The sequence below is a fragment of the Bombyx mandarina genome, chromosome 16 (genome assembly GCF_030267445.1).
Source record: "Bombyx mandarina strain Sakado chromosome 16, ASM3026744v2".
In the NCBI taxonomy this organism is placed as follows: domain Eukaryota; kingdom Metazoa; phylum Arthropoda; class Insecta; order Lepidoptera; family Bombycidae; genus Bombyx; species Bombyx mandarina.
Window position 1 is genome coordinate 12,363,341 of NC_143222.1, and position 16,497 is coordinate 12,379,837.

A 16,497-nucleotide genomic window follows, 5' to 3' on the forward strand; every position below is an offset into this window, starting at 1 on the left:
GAAGCCAAAGTTCAGACACCGTGTTTCTAGATGTCAGTCTAGTTCGGGATTAGACTGTCTTACCTATTTTTTCTTGGCCGCTATAAGACGCCCCTATGTAGTTCTATAAATGAGATCCTAAGGGTCTTGAACTTTAGACAACGGCTTGGCCACACCTCTGAAATCGCTAATCTCATGAACCGTAATGATCAATCACAATCAAGCGACACGTATTGTCGTTTGATTCATTTACGCCAGTGAAATAACCAATAACAAAAAAAAATCCCTCCAATTAAATCCGTTTAACAAAAAGGTATCACAATTTAAAATTATTTTTTTGATTATCTCTTAATGGAGATTACTAACACAGCTGTTGAATATTAAACTGGCGAATGTCGTGACCAACTCTGTCTAGGTTCTAGATATAAATCAAGCTAGACATTGTAAGTGCTTGGTGTTGTGTAATCAATGCCTTGTTGAGTTGTGGGAGACTGTTAGTATACAAATATGATGGATACGAACAAAAGGTAAATGCGATTTGTTGATACACATGATCAAATAAAACATCATGTATTGAAATTATTATTGATGGGATAGGTAAGGACGAAAATACTCCATGGGAATATGAGAAAAGTACAAGAAGACGACACATAAATAACGTTTGGTGGGACTATAGCTCAACATTTCCTTATGGATATATCAGACCGATTAACCTTATTGCACCTTCAGCTCTAACAATAGGAGCAGGCTTAGGGACCCCGGTAACTGTACTCGTCGACTTCAATAAAGAGTTCGACATGCAACCTAACCTGCTGAGCTTCTCGTCGGATCTTCTCGGCGGGTCGCGATTTCGATCCGCTAGTAGATTCATTCGCGAGGCAATTGCTCTTGAGCTGTTAGCCTCCTTTTGAGGCGCTTAGGGAGCTCTTAGCAAATCCCACCTCTCCTGATTTAGATTTTGCTTGCCCACCTGTCCTGGTGAAACTTGAAAGGCCTTCAGGCTACCAATGATCCTTTCTTCATTAAAAAAAAACTATAGCTTAACTATCCTTTTTTTTATTGCTTAGATGGGTGGACGAGCTCACAGCCCACCTGGTGTTAAGTGGTTGCCGGAGCCCATAGACATCTACAACGTAAATGCGCCACCCACCTTGAGATATAAGTTCTAAGGTTTCAAGTATAGTTACAACGGCTGCCCCGCCCTTCAAACCGAAACGCATTACTGCTTCACGGCAGAAATAAGCAGGGCGATGGTACCTACCCGCGCGGACTCACAAGAGGTCCTACCACCAGTAATTACGCAAATTATAAAAATACCTATACTGTGATTATTCTCAATACCTAGAAATGATAACTCGCGTGAGAAGCTGCGGCACAAATAAAAAAAAACCTTCAAGTGTCTGATACAACGTAATTAATGATGGAATAAATAAATCGATAATGTGATTTGAAATTAAACAGTAGAACCATTATATTGATGGCATATCCATTATTTTTTTACAATTCACGACAAACATTAGAATCGGTCACAGTCCAATTAATTTTCAGTCACACTTCACTGCATTAAAATTTTATTGAGCACTTAAAGTATTTTAAGTACTATGTACGTTTAGAAAAACTGTAATTTTATTTTTTATTATCGTTGGAAGGAGCGTATAGTTCACCTGATTGGAAGCAGTTATGGACATCAACAACAGGCAAATAAATCGATAGGCAAACATTAAAATTTAACTAAAATTAATTTTTCGAGTCAAGAACTGAACCCCTTTATACAATTATAAAATAATTCCTTATTTCAAAAGCAATGGAAAAAAAAACATCATTATGATTTAAACTTAAGAAGCGGCTTGAAATCCATATAATCCTTTAAGTATTAACCGTACCGTTGTTCACTATGAGGTCCATTTGGTATCGACTGAATAACGTCATCAACAATCTTCCCATAGCAATTGCGAGGATTAACAAAAACCTTTTCTAAACTGGTATCCCATTCATAAATAAGTTCAAGTTTATATTACAGAATCTGTTACAGTGCTCACGTATGTACTTACCCTTAAACAAAAAATAAACTAGACACTAGTCTCGAAGTCGTCGTGGCCTAAAAGATGCGATGCGACGGTGTTCGAATCCCGCAGGCGGGTACCAATTTTTCTAATGAAATACGTACCTACTCAATAAATGTTCACGATTGACTTCCACGGTGAAGGAATAACATCGTGTAATAAAAATCAAACCCACAAAATTATAATTTGCGTAATCACTGGTGGTAGGACCTCTTGTGAGTCCGCACGGGTAGGTACCACCACCCCACCTATTTCTGCCGTGAAGCAGTAATGCGTTTCGGTTTGAAGGGTGGGGCAGCCGTCGTAACTATACTGAGACCTTAGAACGTATATCTCAAGGTGGGTGGCGCATATACGCTGCGGATGTCTATGGGCTCCAGTAACCACTTAACACCAGGTGGGCTGTGAGCTCGTACACTCACCTAAGCAATAAAAAAAAACACTATAAATTGAACTCACTGTTGTTCCTCTATGCTTATTGTTTACGTATTTAGCATGCATTAATATTTGTATGAACAATCAGGTTTTTAATTAACAAGCTCGAGTTCCTTTGTTAAAAGTAATCGTTAATTAATCTTTGCAATGCTTATTTACATTATTTGCTTTGTTATCCTGAAAGAAAAAAAAATACATAAAGTTTAACAGATTCATTTTCAATAGTTTAAGGTTAATGCATTCTTTATGGACGATTCGTGAGCGGGCCTCATCCAAACCTGTTGCCTTTTTTTTTCTTTCTTAGATTGGTGGACGATCTCACATCCCACCTGGTGTTAAGTGGAGTTACTGGAGCCCATAGACATCTACAACGTAAATGCGCCATCCACCTTGAGATATAAGTTCTAAGATCTCAGTATAGTTACAACGGCTGTCTAACCCTTCAAACCGAAACGCATTACTGCTTCACGGCAGAAATAGGCAGGGTGGTGGTACCTACCCGCGCGGACTCACAAGAGGTCCTACCACCAGTAAAGTAGTCTTTGTCTGAATCCCATTTGGATATCGATCCTGGGACTAGAGGGGCGACTGCGCTTAATACTATAAGTATACCATGCACGCTAATCTCAAAGATACCAGTGTCCTAATTGCGAGTTTTTAACGTTCTGGATAGCGTTAAAGCTAACTCAAATTTAAATGGAGTTAGACCGTTTGCCGCTAAAAAAAAAAAAAAAAATAAAAAAAAAAAGGGGTGCTGCTCCAACTGCATACAGATTTTGAGTTAACTTTTACGCTATCGAGAACGTTAATAAACTCGCACTAAGCACACAGAGCAACGGAACTGTCGTCGAAAACTCAGCCTTGTTTCAGATGTGTGAAATAGTCAAATGTGTGATGTGTGTGTAATGACTATAATTTTAGAAGTTGACACATTCGTAAAGTCAAGCTGCCGTGTGACCTCCCTGTACGAGGAAGTCATTCATTGTCTTGTGTAACTTTAATTGTGAAAGCAGTCAACCATGTGACTTCTGGTTCATAATGTGTGAGCTGATGACGGGCTGACGGGCTGGACGGAAATGCATGTGGCCAGTGATGACTTACGGTTCCGAGACGTGGTGCTTGACAAGGGATCTTTTTAGGAAGTTTAGTGTCTCGTAGCGAGCTATGGAGAGGGCTATGCTTAGTATTTCTCTATTCTGATCGAATCAGTAATGAGGAGATCCGTAAAAGAACCAAAGTTGCTGACATAGCCCGTAGGATTAGCAAGCTGAAGTGGCAGTGAGCAGGTCACATAGCGCGAAGATCGGACGGCCGATGGGGCAGAAATATCCTCGAATGGAGACCACGTACTGGCAAACGCAGTGTGGGACGGCCACCTACCAGATGGACGGACGACCTGGTGAAAATTGTTGGGTCACGTGGGATGCAGGTGGCAACGGACCGGCCGCACTGGACATCAGTTAGAGAGGCCTATGTTCAGCAGTGGACAGTAGACAGTCTGAGATGATGATGATGATGATGACGGGCATCGTGACTGGTCCTTTGTGCATACAGACTAGTGGCAAATGCTGTGGATAGGATCCTTAACTACTCTGGACTAGGGGCAAACCTTTTGCGCATAATTTGATAGTTCATTTATGGGGTGGGACTGCAGCTCCTTCGCTGTACTGCTCCTTCTACCAATTCTTAAGTGATTTATGTATGTGAGTTTGATTTTTATTGTACAGTGTTATCCATTGAACGTGGAAGTGATTCGGGAGCATTTTTCCCCCTACCTAACCGTTGGTTGATAGTCTAAGTTGCTATTCCAACTTCATGCGGATTGGTAAGTGAGCTAACGGGTACAACCTGCGAGAATTGCTCACAATAGCAATAGCCCTAGTAAGAGCAGTGCTTCGCTGAATCTACTACTGGATCGGAATCGCGACCCACTGAGAAGATCTGGCGTGAAACTCAGCGGGTTAAAGCACGTGTTTCATTAGAAAGTTTGATATATTACTGCGGGATTTGAACACTGGTACCGTCGCACTGCTCGATATGGGTACACCGGGCGTCTTATCCTTTAGGCCACGACGACTTCACAATGCTTATGTTGGTATATCTGAATTAAATTATTAGGTATTTTAAAGAACTATTTTAAATGTCATTAATAAAAAAACAGGTCAAAATAATATAATGTTATTAGGTAAATATCAAGAGCAACAAAATTGTGTCGCAACATTATACAATATTACCAAGCTCCAACCTTCAAAATTACGCAGGATTCGAATTATACGCCTAAAAATTAAATTCAAGATCACGAAACTAGTATCGCTGGGTAGACGTCATTAACACATACATCACTGCAAATCCGGTACGATATGCGACCGATAAATATTAATGTACATGATTTGACTTCCTAATGAACATAGTGTAAAAATAATGCGGTGAGTTTACCAAATTTGCATTTATTATTTTTAATTTTGAATTTTGTGATTAATTTATAAGTGTAATTTTTTAAACAGATAATCTGACATCTTACTTACTGATTGGTTCCATAAAACCAGTACACACTAACTGGGTCTTCGTCGATTCTATAAACTATTGGTTAAATTATGAGTAGGTACCACGACCTATTGTATTTCTGTCGCGAAGCTGTTACCGCCTCCCGTTTGTTAGGAAGACCGTTATGCTATGCAATTGAGGCTTAACCCTCGTTTTGAGAGAGATACGAGATACGTCTTGTTGAGTTGCGATGCGAGTGATAAACAGTTTTAGCAGTCGATAAAACAAAAGAAAGAAATAAAGATTGGACGTAGCCTTGGAACATGAGCTTAAAGTATATAAGCAATTATATTGTAAAAAAGCTCGTCGAGCCTTCGCAGCGATGTTTTGCGGCAGAAATGAGCAGGACAGCACTACTCCCCGTGAGTACTGCTATGTTATCATCACGAGTCCAAAGTTTTTTAGGTTAGCGGTTAATTTATGACCGATTCAAAGTTTATAATTGAAAACAAATTAAAAAAAATGTATTTCGTGAACTCGACAAATGTTTAACCTTACTCCAATGAAATTACTCAAATTGACGTATTTAGCATTGCTAGTTACAAAGTAATCGCTAACTAAGGAAATAAAGCAATACTCAAAAATACATTGTTATGCAAACGTGATACTGTAGATCGTCTTGCTAATTCAGATATTACAGGGTTAGTTAATAACTACAGAGTTCGTGAATATGTAGTTCCTTCATGCACGAATCTCTTTATTTCCTTAAATAGCTAGGTGCGAGAATGTTATTGAAATAGGTATTATCTGCAGCAGGATTAAACATTATATATGTAAGCATTGGACATTTAAATAATCGATGGTATATTTCCATTGGCCTTTAAAATAAATAACATTAATGAACAAAACTGCCTTTCAAAGTTGTTGTATTTTTATTAAAATAAAATTGGATATTTTATGTTTCATTTACGTTAATTTGAATGATGTAGTTCGTTATATTAAAAAGGATTTGTATGGTATTTGTTACCTAACTATGAATTTTAGTAAAATATGTACAATCTTATTAAATAGATTGGTTATTGTCAAAGCTGTTATGCGAGTAGTGATTACTGCTTACTCACTAGTGTTTTTTGATTGTGTTTACACAATAACACCTAATATTTTTAGTGAAATCGCAACTTTTCTAGAGACACTATAATTTTGGTAATAAGTCGTCTAAATTTCGAGTCTAGAAAAGGAAGTGTTCATTGTAACTGGTGGCTGGATTTTCGACACTGAATTCAAAAGACACGGGTATGTGTTTCAACAGGAATAGCTATAATCCAGGTTTTCTGTTTAAAAGAAATAAATGGAACCTATGAATATTGCTTGAAAAATTAAATAAAATTATTTATTAAAAATTGCATCAAGCATGTCCGTTTATATCTAAAAGCTACAAAAATAATATTTTTCCGTCTGTGTATTAAAATGTCAAGGTTGACGATAAAGAAAATGTTAAAATAATTGACGTATATTAGAATATCAGACGACCGCATCCCGACCAAGCTTAATTGATTTTTACGTATAAAAGAAATAAAATAATATATAAAGCTTATTTTGAGAACTATTTTCTGATATTCATTTGGAATTTATTCTCGAGAGTTCACAGTTGGCTTACTAATTCGGCGTTCAATTCAACTAGTTAGGTTACAAGCAAAAAAATCATAGGCCAACAAAACTGTATCCGGTGTGATGAATGTAACGATATTATGCTATAATTAACGGTGAGAAACGAAGCAAAAAATATAATTACGATAAAAAAACTAGAGTATAACCGTAAGATTCATTTTAATTATGTTTACGAATCGCGAAAAAGAATATGATATATTGGTGCGTAATCTATATATATAAAAATGAATTGCTGTTCGTTAGTCTCGCTTAAACTCGAGAACGGCTGAACGGATTTGGCTAATTTTAGTCTTGAATTATTTGTGGAAGTCCAGTGAAGCTTTAAAAGGTGGATAAATATGAAAAATGCTCGGAATTAAATAAAAATAACATTTTTGTTTTTCCTTTGATGTCCCCCCCGTCGGTCTTTTATTTATCGATTGAGGCACTACGAAGTCTGCCGGGTTAGCTAGTTAATACTTATAAATGTGGTTGTCATTTTGTTCTACCAGAAAAAGCGTATGCTGACGTCATAGTACAGATTAGTTTATAACCCGATTATTCGCACACTGACACAATCAAGGTCATGGTAAGAACCGATTTGTTACCGGATTATTGTATACTATGTAACGATAAACTAGACTCCAAAATAAAAGCAGACCTATCACTTAGCACAAAAGGTCTTAAAGACAAGCGGTTACCGGAACCTATAGACATATCAGAAACGTAAATGCCGGGACTCATCTTGAGACATTTTATCTTAGTCTCAGCTCTATAGGACAACGGCTGCCTCACACTTCGAACCGGAACGCATTACTGCTTCGTTGGAGAAACTGATAAGGTGGTGGCAAATACTAGTACGGGTTTCCAGACGGTAGTTATAATATTTTCGCAATTCTTCGAATGGTAAGAGAATAAATAATCCTTCCGTGCTACTGCATGCTAATTTTTGGACGTGCTACAGCTTAATTTAAGATCAGCTGAGTTACGAGGAGGATGCATATTGATTTGTTTCAACCAAAAAATTGTATTGACAAATTGTGATTTTTAACTAAATCTTGATCGACACAGGGTCGACGCGGAACTGACTAGCTGTATTACGTTTAAGCTGTGGCACGCCGTGATACCGTGACTGTCAGCATATGAACTTGACCTCGAGATAAATCCAGTTCACGCAGAATAGCGTGTGCAACTGCTTTAATAGTTTTAATTACTGTTTACTTAAAAAGAACATAAGATTGCTGACAAAATAATTTAATGTTCGATACTACACAAAAACATCATATTAATGTTTTTAAATGTAAACACGTAAATAAAGAATATAAATCACACACGCAAAAAAGTTTAATAGCATTCTTTCCCGGAGAATTTACATGCTCGCATTGTATTACGTAGGTTTGTTTGGAGTTCAAAATAATGGTAATTACATTCGTTAGACGAACGAATTTTTTTTTTTAGAAAGCTAGCTGATTGATAATCCGTCTTATGTAATCTACGCGGAGCCTTTCAACCAAGAGAAGCGACGGCAGTTTTGCCGACGATAAGGCGTCTAGTGTCTTTTCAACCGCCTTCAAAAGAAGAACGAGGATTACTGGTGGCAGGACGTCTTGTGAGTCTGGATGGGTAGGTAGCACTACTCTGACTATTTCTGCTGTGAAGCAGTAATGCGTTTCGGTTTGAAGGGTGGGGTAGCACTATACTGAGATCTTAGAACGTATATCTCAAGGTGGGTGGCGCATTTACGTCGAAGATGTTTATGGGCTCCAGTAACCACTTAACACCAGGTGGGTTGTGAACTCGTCCACCCATCTAAGAATTAAAAGATAAAAAAAGCCTGTGAAAATTAAGACCTAAGAACTCATGTCTCGAGGTGGGTGCAGCATTTACGTTGTAGATGTCTATGGGCTCCAGTACCTATTTAACACCAGGTGGGCAGAGTTCATCCACCCATCCAAGCAATAAATAAAAAGGAGGAAGCCCTCAATTCGGCTATATATTTTTAATGTGCTTTACCTCAGAACTTATCTCTGGGTGCATCCTTAATAATGATATATTTATTTATTTGAAACCTTGTGCTTCTCATGTGATCATGTGCGTTCAAACAATTAGTTCCTAAGTTCTTCTTAATTAAAGTTAAATGTAGGTACTTCGATTATATTAATGATATTTCCATTTTTGTTTGTTGAAGTCTGTCTATTTTTTATTATTGTTAAAATTTTGTATGATTTATCGCGATTTAGTTAGACGAGCATACAGCCCATCTGAAACTTGGTAGCCAACGTCACCCATGGACATCAGCAATGTGAGAGGCACAAGCAAGTGACTGCCTATGCTGAATCCTGTTAAGGTCCCCTCGTCTCGTGATGCGAGCATTTCGACACGAGATGAAGAATCCTAGCTCCATTTCCCTCCATGTCCTGCCCAAATTTCGCTGTTTCAATCCCGACGGTAATCAGACGTTGGTAATTATGTTTATGTTATTTATGTGTGTAATCGTGTATGTAAGTATATAGTCTGATATATTATTTTGTATTAGTGTTTTTGGAACGAAGTTCCTTATTGCGCGTTGTGAAAGGGGGCTAGACGGAAAAAATTCTTACGAAAAGTTGTCACGACACTTTTTAGATCCGTCATTCTGACCAATCAACGTGTAGGCGCTTATCGCGTGACATTGCTCGTATCCGATTGGCCCGCGTAATGAGTACAGTTTCTCGAGATAGCGTTTTAACAATAGTAATTTAGTTCATAGTATTGTTTTTTTCTTCTTCATAATGCCGTAATTTATTATTAAAACTTTAAAAAAAAAATACAATTCCTTCACTAATTAATCGAAAGGAACTTCGTTCCATCCGGGTGTCCCTTGACACCTCTGAAGTTTTTATTTATTTATTATTGTTACTATTATTGTTATTGAGTATTGTATCAATAAGTAAATTGATTAGATTGTACTCTTCTACCCACCTATGTAAAGCTCACCCTCTTTAAGAACGGTTAGCCGGTAGATAACTCAATTGTTGAATTAAACTCGCCATTTTATAACTTTTCGCAATTATTATATTGTATTAACTGTATGTACAATAAAGAATAAAGAAATAAAGAAATGATCTCTGTGGGCTTATTTGCTAACAGACTCTAACATTTCAGTTAACAAGCCCCATCTTTGCGGTTATCTGCATGGCGCAAAAATGTTGCCAGATGCAGTTGGTACTGTATCTTTTTGTTTCTGCTCGGACTTCAAACCAGAGATCAATTTAAAATCGCTTTAAAACACCTCGTAAAATTAAAAAGACGTATGGATACACCGCGTTAACTTTCTTGAGTAACAATAAAGAACGAAGCTAATTTAAAAATAGTCGAATGTGAAATAGAGAAATAATTATTGTAGTCTTCGGACCTACTCAACATGAGTCGTCTATTATCAAAGCCGGCAATCTGACTTTTGAACAATATTGGTAAATCAGAAAAACGAATTATTGACTTTGTATTCCATTGGCAGTCACAAAACTCTTCGGAACGACATCTTAGATAAATAACAGGTTAACTATTAACCTTTATTTAATGCAGGTTTTGAACCGTATTCTTTGAAGGAGACGATTATATTCAAATCAATCTGTATTGACATATCAGTAACATTTTTTGTCCAAATGCACAGATTGCCACCTTTGATAATAGACGACTCACATAATAGACGTATTTGTAATATTATTAACATATAAATGATCACGATTCCTGTTGTTCGTCGTTAAAGAATTCATAATACGTTTATTATGTAATAATTAATTCATTTCGTATACTTAGGTAGACACATTATTTAGTATAATCATAACGTGTTTTGATGCATCCTTGGACAAATGCGTGAAATCTTCCTTGTATTCGTATCGAGTTATATACATATATGGCTTGATAGCAAATCAAACTAAGTGGTCCCGCACAAAACTCCTTTATTGCAAAATTAATTGTACTAGAGGTCCCGCAGTAGTCGAAATTCGACTATAATTAATTGGAATTGTAAGTGTGTACACTATTATGATTGTATTTTATACTTCTATAATCACAAATTTCGCCAAGGCTACACTATAAAAAATATTAACAAAGACAAACAATATTTAATCTCAATTTAACAACAGACGTCAAGAGCAAAAGTTTGACAATAAATAGTATGCATGCGTGTGTGCGTCAAATACATGGTATGTAGTGTGTGTAATGTTTTCTTTATTGATTTAATGTATCTTTTATGCATTATTTTAAAAAAAATTAACATTGTGCACTTCTTCTCTATATTCTCTATAAGTGCGGAAAATTTCATACTCCTCCGTCCGCGCAATTTTCTTAAAAAGGGATACAAAGTTTTTGTGTCAAGTTGACATTGGCAGAATTGTGGTGTTACTGCCACAAAGTCTATTTACCAAAGATTGAATAGAATTAAATCTTTCTTAACGTGGCTATACCTGATTCCTACAGCGGTTACATAACTAAATATATATCCCAGGTTTTACGGGAGGTAGGGCATCCTGTGAGCCTGGACGGGTAGATATAAACAGTCTGTTCATTCTTATCGCGAAGCAGTAATGCGGTCCGGCTCATGAGCGGGGCAGCCATCGTATGAACAGAGACTTAACTCATGTCTCAATGTGGGTAGGGTAACCACTTAAAACAAGTGGACCGTTAGCTTGTTTATTAGTCTATGCAAAAAAAAAAGGGTAAGCTTATGCTAAAGTAACAATCGAAGTATCTTATAGGCGTTTGATAAAGATTTCATACAATAAAAAACCTGCCTCCATAATTTCAACTTTGAACTCATACTTTGGGTATGACCCTCTTGCCCATTTTTGAAGGAGTTACGTCCAATTAGAATAACCGCTTTTTCAATGCAAAATATCCTTCTATTGTAGCCTTGACTGTGTTTACCGGTGACAGCTAAAGCTCATTTTTATTATTGTCATAGTTCGTATTCGTATGTCCTATCACTCTTGTCAGAGCGGTCGTGGTTGTCATCCAGCATCATAGCTGTGGGCAGATGCTATGCGCCTCATGAGTAATCGCCACTCCTCCCGGTCTGTGGTAAGCCTGGTACACTCATGCAAACAGCCGCCAACTGCCGACTTGATCTGGTCGGTCCATCGCATGGGCACCCTTCCACGTGGTCTGGTGCCTTCCACTTTGCCCTGAACGACAAGGCGCTCTGTGAAGTCATTTCATAGTAGGCATTAAAAAAAATCAGCCTCTAATTAAGTCGGATACCAGTGTCATTTAAAACAAGCTTCACTTTTCGGATCACTAATATGCAATGCAAATTGCTGTCGGTAAAACAATTCTTCAATGGCAAAAAAAATTTTGAATTAATGTAATAAAATTATTCACGATTGCATCATGCTATCCTTAACCCTTTCACTTTCGGTTGAAGTTCAAGGTTTGATTATCTTAATTTTTTTTAATGTTTTTTAAACTATAATGAGACCTTAGAACTTATATCTCAAGGTGGGTGGTGCATTTTACGTTGTGGATGTCTATGGGCTCCAGTAACCACTTAACGCCAGGTAGACTGTGAGCTCGTCCACCTACCTAAGCAATATAAAAAAGGAATGCGTTTCGGTTTGAAGTGCGCGAAAGCCGTTGATTACATTTAAAGCTCATGCCTCAAGCTGGCGGCTTTGGGCCGCGGTAGCTACTTCTGTTATATGAATGGCGTTTGTGAATTGAGAAGGTCTAGTTCTCTTGGATTCACGACAAGCTACCTCGATGACATTACATACCAAGTTTACACGTGTAATCGCAGTCATTTCGTTTATTAATCAAGACGTCTGCAAGGAAAAAATACGGAGTCAAGATTTCGTATTTTTTCAAGAAAAAGTCATGTTTTAAAAGGGGCTCGCATGAAAAATAACATTTTGAAATTGATTACGTTTTGCGATTACGATTGATTATGTTTTGCGTGAATTCTGATGGGTATTCACGTAAAACCTCACACAGAAAAGTAGATTAAGCCGAAATTCCACCATCTGTATAGAATAGGGGGCACTTTAACTGCATCATTAAAAAAATAAATTGCTTTGAAGGTATCCAATCTAAGATGTGGTTTTTGCGATATATCGTCCTCGAAAATATATTCTTTAATGAAATATTCATAGAACGCTTTGGAAACCTGTATTTTAGATTAGATTTGTTTCTGTTTTGCATAAAGCCATTCATCTCCGCACAACGCTAATGCTATTGACCCAAACAAATGACCAAATAAAAATAAACAAAATTATCAAAATGCAAACATTGACGAATGCATGCATAAATGAATAAGAAGCGAATTGATTATGTGATTTATATGTAGAATGTATGATTAAACAAAAAAAAAAATTAATTTTTCGGACCTTTTTTGCCTTTTTTTAGGTATGTGGAGTCGGCGTAGCATGATCCCTTTTTCCATTCAGGCCGTGACATACGTCATCCCTATACTCGCACTCTTCTCTCGTATAGCTTCTTCTACAGTTATAGGTCTTTTTCTGGCCTTGGCTGGCCTAACCCACAATATTTTTTTATATTAGTGCTTATATATTGCAATTTATTCAAAACATAATATATATTGATGGAAAACCGACCTATCCCCAGTTTCACCTATAATTAATAAGAGATTGTAAACATTATTTTTGCGCGTATTATTATTGCTTACGAAGCAGTGTAAAAGTATTTTTTTATTTTTTATTGCTTAGATGGGTGGACGCTCACAGCCCACCTGGTGTTAAGTGGTTACTGGAGCCCATAGACATCTACAATGTAAATGCACCACCCACCTTGAGATATAAATTCTAAGGTCTCAGTATAGTTACAACGGCTACCCCACCCTTCAAACCGAAACGCATTACTGCTTCACGGCAGAAATAGGCGGGGCGGTGGTACCTACCAAACCTCATTACCATCGTACTAAATACGATAAGCCTAGGGCACTTTTGCGCTGACGATCTCATATGTACCAGATTGAAAAATTAAAGTTTTAGTTTAAGAAGACTGACTATTCGTAATAATCCGAAGGCCGGACTAGAGAACCTTCGTAATTACATATTCTGTGTGTGCGTAATTACCTAAGACATCGAAGGTGTGATTTTTTTAAATCGATTCTATCAATGTGCGTGACATTGATTTGTAACTAAGGTCGCCTTTGTCCTTTCACAACGACCTCGCTTGGTACTGGTGTTAGGACCACAGGGAGGGCCATGATTGGCGGCTTAGTGATTTAGGGTTTAGTAGTTTTGATTTCCTGACTCAAACCCGCAAAATTATAATTTGCGAAATTACTGGTGGTAGGACCTCTTGTGAGTCCGCACGGGTAGGTACCACCGCCCCGCCTATTTCTGCCGTGAAGCAGTAACGCGTTTAGGTTTGAAGGGTGGGGCAGCCATTGTAACTATACTGAGACCTTAGAAACTATATCTCAAGGTGGGTGGCGCGTTTACGTTGTAGATGTCTATGGGCTCCAGTAACCACTTAAGACCAGGTGATTTGTGAAATCGTCCACCCATCTAAGCAATAAAAAAATATTCTGCCGCTATGCTCCTCTGTAGGCTGTAGGGACCGTTCATCCAAGAACTAAGGCTTATTTGAACCTAATGCTGTCTCTTAGTATTACTACGAGTATTATTAACCCACGGCTATTATTAAAATAATAACACGAATACCCTAAAAATAATAATAATTTACCTATAATATGTTATAATTGATTATACCAATTTTTCTATTAGATACATATAACCGAATTGTTTATTTTTTCTTTTAATCTATTTTCTGTAATATTTCAAAGAAAGATAATAATAATGAAGCATAATATGATTTGAAATTCAATATGGTTAAATTGTTTTTGTTAATGCACGAAATCAATAGGCTTTATTATTTTTATTTTATTTATTTATTTTATTATTAAGCAAGCATTTAAAATTTTGGCTCCGACTTCGTTAGAATATTAAACCTGATTTTTTTAGGCGACGGCTAAAAATGACGCCAACTTACCATCCTCGGTGTCATTTAAACAGAACTAACTAATGTATGTATCGACACTAACTTGGAGTCTTTTTAATTAATTTTTGAAACCATATTTAATTTTTGTTCATTATAACGATCGGGTATAGTTTTTTTTTTGCAATACACACTTGTATAGCGAGCAATTATCTTTTTAATTCTATTGATATCTTTTTTCAGAGATATGACATTCTGTTCGACTTGGTAAAGAGCTTCTTTCAAGGAGTTTTTTTTTTAAGACATTTCCTTTAATAAAGTTTGAATGGAATCCTTATGAGTAAAAGTTAACTTCAATACATCACGGAAAGCGACACATAGTAATTTTTACCAGTAGTCCCTCAGCATTCGAAATTCGAATGTAAATAATTGAAATTATTAGTTAGAACATTATTATGGTTGTATTGTCAAAGACTATTTTATCTGTATATATATCTTTATTCACAGATTTCGTCAAGACTACGTGATAGATAAATAATATTAAAGACAAACAATACATATTAATTTATTCTCAATTTGACCACAGACTTTAAAGAATAACAAAAATTTGACAATAAACAAAGAGTTTAAATGTGTTGTGTCAAATATATGGTACTGTGTGTAATGTTTTTTTTAATGATATGCATAATTTATATTTTTATGCATAATATAAAAAAATATTAGCATACTGCACTACTTCTGTATATTCTATAGAAGTGTGGGAAATTTCATACTCCGTTCGCGCAATTTTCGTAAAAAGTGGTACAAAGTTTTTGCTTCACGTATTAATATATAGATTTATTACTCTCGTGAGACAGACACGAGCTCACGTGAAAGCTCGGGCGCAGCATGAGACAGAAAATTGAGGCTCAAGTTGCATAACTGCGGCTCCATTGATCCAGTTTTGGAAGATGAAACAAGGAAATACGAAATGACCTCAAACATGTATATTTGGTTTAATTTTCACGTTCGTTCACTGTTGCCTATAATCAATATGTAGACTCATAAAAAATATTCTGTTCTCCAGCTGATGTTTATTATACACTTCGTAAGAGATGATGGCCAAATAATTTGATGACGGATGTTTCGGAATAATTTCTCTTCTCAATTTCCAATAAATTTATTTATATTTAGAATCGTTTGGTGTAGAATATAATGTAGTAACAAGAAAAAAAACTTACCACAATGTGCTTCTAGGACGTCGATAAGAAAATTTAAATAATAGCAACACTACGAAAAGCGCGCGTTTTTTTTTTTATAAGTAAAAAAAAGAACTTTGGCTTTGTAATTTAAAAATTAATTTTCTTAATATTTTTTTTCATGTACCTATACAACCTCTATGTCACCAAAAAGGTTGTAGCGGTAACGTTGTAGGCGCGTGCGCCTGGCTTTGTTTCGCGTCGGCTACTAATTGTGCTTCGTTTCTTGCCAACCTTGAAAGCTACTGAAAGCCCCGTCCGCCCTTCTAAAATAAATACTAACCATAACTAGATCGCTAGACTTTATTGAAGGGATGTGATTACACTGTCTCGCTTTAGACTAGATTAGTAAGTAAATCAACTAAATTACCCTACGTCTTGCGATTTATTTGTATCTGCACCCAGTACAACAAAAAAGTGCATTGATAAACTTATTATTCATACTTACTACTGTATATATATATATACATATATTAGCTTTTGTCCGCGACTTCGTGCGCGTGGAATAGTTCACAAATAATGCTTAATTTTAGCACAAATTTGGTTAGCATAAATAACGTTATAGTGAGCTAACCTTTTTTTTTTTTATGATTGAAGGATTACTAGTGGCCCGGAGGCCTTTCCAGTTTCACCAGGACAGGTAGACATATACTGTCACGGACATTTTTTTAGATCTTTTAAAGGGGAACAATTCTGTCATACATTACTTTAGC

The 16,497-nt window shown here is 36.5% G+C and overlaps 1 protein-coding gene across 1 annotated transcript in view; it reads right to left on the reverse strand.

The window, feature by feature from the left end:
• cts (cis, cis-muconate transporter protein) overlaps positions 1 to 16,008 on the reverse strand; it is a 49,657-nt gene extending 33,649 nt beyond the window's left edge. The window contains exon 1 of the mRNA XM_028170988.2: positions 15,767 to 16,008. The gene's annotated coding sequence lies outside the window, so the exon portion shown is untranslated. The remainder of the gene's footprint in view (positions 1 to 15,766) is intronic.
• Positions 16,009 to 16,497: the final 489 nt, after the last annotated feature.